This window comes from Solanum verrucosum, unplaced genomic scaffold (genome assembly GCF_900185275.1).
Source record: "Solanum verrucosum unplaced genomic scaffold, falcon-dt-bn FXZP01000217.1, whole genome shotgun sequence".
Classification (NCBI taxonomy): domain Eukaryota; kingdom Viridiplantae; phylum Streptophyta; class Magnoliopsida; order Solanales; family Solanaceae; genus Solanum; species Solanum verrucosum.
In genome coordinates, this window is record NW_026020032.1 from 438,775 (window position 1) to 442,835 (window position 4,061).

Below are 4,061 nucleotides of genomic sequence, written 5' to 3' on the forward strand. Positions count from 1 at the left end.
TGTTATTTGACATGTATATTAAAATTCGATTATATCTAAATTCACACTAAGTATCCATTTAATCAACTAGAACAAAAAAGTGATTGGAGTGGGCAAGTATACATGTGCATGTGTGAGGTCAGAGGACACACACGAGTGTATTGTAAGGACACAAGGCAGGTAGAGGAACAAAACAAAAAATCACGGATTTTGAATAACACAACTACCAATGAGTAGATGCAAATAATGTCTGAGTCGAAATTTTTATTAAATAGATTCAAAATATAAAATAGTCGGAGGAAGTTCAACATTCATTATATATGCTTATGATAATTTTAACTATATAAAATAGTAATATATATATTTTTTCATTGAAAGAGATTCAGATGAATTCCTCAATCGATCCTACCTGACTCCGCCTTTGATAGGAAAGTATAAAAAATCAAGTATAATAGTACAACATATTCTCTTGTCTAAGGTTGGGGTAACATTTGAAAATAATACACAATTCTAATAAATAATTCTTTAAATAAGGTGTCAAAAAGGGCACCCACACGTTTTCACTCAAGCTATTGAAGACCAAATAGCACAAAGATTGTCCTTTCCATCAAAATCAAAATCAAAATCCAAAAAAAAAAAAAACACGCATGGACCTCCTCATCTTTTCCTTGAATCCTTACATCAAACTTTGTCTTCACTTATAACTAATCATCTCATCATCTTTTTCCTTTTTACCTCATCACAATAATGTTATATTCTCATATGCCACACCCCACCCACCTCCACCCCCACCACATACACTATCTTTGCCCAATTTGTTAGAAAATATAATGTTAAACAAATAAAAACAATACTTTCTTCATCTCATTTTATGTGATGTAATTTGACTTGACACGCTATTTATAAAAATAATTGAAAAGACTTTTGAAGTTTGTGGCATAAAACAATCTTTAGATATTTCTATGACTTAAATCATTTCATTAAGGGTATAAAGAGAAATTTTAAAGTTCAATTTTTTTCAATTATAGTAAGCTGACATTTTTTTTGAAACAGACTAAAATTGAAAGGGTTTCACATAAAATAAAACAGAGAAAGTATGTTTTTCTAGCATTGATCACGCATAACTTACGACTAGAAGGAAGAAAATACATAGTACTCCGATCATTGATTGACTGGTTTAAAAGGCATTCCGCACAATGATTAATACACTCTACACATTTGTCGAGACATGATTTAGACAAAGTAAGTAGCTTGTGCAAAGGGAGTCGCATGTCCGCTCAATTATGATCTCCTTTTTATTTGAAGTTTGTTGTATATGAATGAATCTAAATAGATCAGTTAATATTTAAATTTTTTGAGATGGTAATACCTTAACATGGTGTCGAAGCAAGAATATGTTATTATTGGTTAAAGTCTTACCGCTACCTAATGAAAAAAAAAAGTCATGCTTTTGATTATGAAAACGAAGTAACCCAACACATAAGATGAGAGGGCATGTTGAGGATATAACTAAACAAATTAATTTATGATATTTCTAACCATTTAAACTTTTAATCCATATTGTTACACAATTGAATAAGATTTGACATATTAGTTATATGTTGTGTAATGATGGGTGAAGTTGTGCACTAGTATAACTCAGTACTAACCTTGCGTTTGAGTATCTAATATGAAATCATGATTTAAAATTTTGTTCGATATAGATTTTTTGTATATCCATATTTTATATCCCTTTTTTACCCTTTTCGTGTGACTTACATTCTTGAAATTTGTAAAGCAATTTACTTTTGAAGACATTCTATGAAAAATAAGAAACTTCGAGGGATATTTTTGATTCGGCATAATATATTAACATGACCATTAATTTGGTTTTAGTGGACAACTATGTCCTCCAACTTTGAGTGTGCACAAGTAGACACTTAAACTTGTATACAATTGAACAAGTAGACACATATGTCCTACATGACATAATATATGTAGGACGCCGCGTTGGATACAAAATTGCCACGTAGGGTGCCATTTAGGACGAATGTGTCTATTTATTCAATTTTATACAAATTTAAGTCTTGTGGATACACAAAATTAAAGATCATAGTTATAAACTGACATCAAGTTAAAGATCATGTTTATATTTATGTTTATGTATTATGCCTTTGGATTCCCCAAGCTCCCCACCCCATACTGTTTCCCTCTATAAAAGAACTTTATTGAAAAATATATTACCAATGAAACAAATGAAATGCTATTAATTGTTCCTCTTGTGGCAATTCAACTACCTTCCATTTCTTGAATGAGTCTTTTATGTGTATATTAAAAACATTAAATGTATTGCAAGTTTAATTTCCAAAGTTTTCCTTTGATCATCATGACATCAATGTATTATAAATAGTAGCAAAAACCAGAAATTTTGATAAAGATACTACAAATTTAATATTCTATATTTCATTTGTATACCATATAATTTTTTTACGTAAATTATTCGATCCACTATTAAATTTTACTTTTCACTGGTGTACTAATTAGTTGCAAGTCTTAAAGTATTCTGTCCAAGTCATGATGAATAAGCTGTTGATGCTTAACATACTCCCCATTTTAAACTTCTATATCTTAGTTTGACTACTTAAAAATATAAAGAAAATCTTATTATTGTGTCTTAAAAAAAGCCATAATATATTAAAATTACTATTTGAATCTTATAGTTCTAAATATAAATATGTCACATCCTATTTAAAAGCCTTGTTGAGGGTAAACTGTAATTTTAAAAAATAAATTATTTTGAAGCAGACTAAAAAAAAAGCAATTAAAATACATAAATTGTAATGGGAAGAGACATGAATATATTTGTAAAACTTGGAATATTTCTTGAAAATAAAATGTGTGCTTCAACCTTTGTCACTAGAGGAATACAATGATTTCAAGAGTTTCTCTCGTAAACAATTTCTTTACGTCATATGCAATAAAAGTAATATTTGTGTATGTTCTGTTCTTTTCAAATCCTACCTACAAAATTAAGCAAAGTATATTATCGCGATTCAAAAAATAATTATAGCATAGAAAAAAAAAGTGTTTCATCAAAAACCAAACCCTCACTTTTTTTAAATTTTGTGTATGTGTTTGAAGGGTAAATAAAGAACCCTTCTTGGCTGAACTTTATTTATTGATATATAGTAGTACTAAAGTACATGGTAATTAATACAAAATAATTTGCGTATACGTTATAGTGATCTTAATAAAAAAGATGGGACCCTAAAAATACTATACTCAATATTTATTGAAGTTGGAAGTAACTGAAAATGGGTGGTGATGTTTATAAAGACTTTTATTCTTGGTGATAATTTTCAGTTGGGTAGTTTCCAATATAAAGTCAGAGATTTTCAAAGATTTTGACTAAGAAATAATCACTGAAAATGTTGTACATTCCTGTTACTTTCATTTATTATACTACCAAAACGTCTCCCACTAGGTTTTACTAAAATAAATATGTGGGTAAAATTTTCACTTGTATTTTATTGCTTTATTTAATTAATACGTAATACATCGATAATCTGTTAAATTGACGGTCTACTTTACATAAAAGGGAAGCGATGAAATACAATGAAAAAACTTACTCGCACCTGATGTATACACCAAACTAATGCAATTTCTATTATTATGTGATTTAATGAAGTAAAACACATGATAATTAATTAAGGTTTAGTAAAATGAACTATAAATTTAAATACATGGCATGCATATATTGGATTGGTATGTACACCCGGTGCGGATACGTTTTACTACATTATTGTAGTAGTTGAAACAACGGATTTTATCGCTATATTACAAAAAAAAATAAAAAAATTCAATTTTTAAGATTTGTTTAAACTTTAAAAGATCGTATTAATTTAAGGGTAAAATGGAAAAAAATAATTAGTAATTAATTCTATCCTTAGTTATATGAGAAGTCTATTAATTGATTTTGTAACACCCCAGAAAATTTTTCGAACTAAGACTCGAACCGTTCATCGTAGTGAGTGAGATTTCACCGAGGAATTAAAATTTCTTTAAGTGTTAAGGTCACTAGATGTAGCACCTTGAGTTCCAAA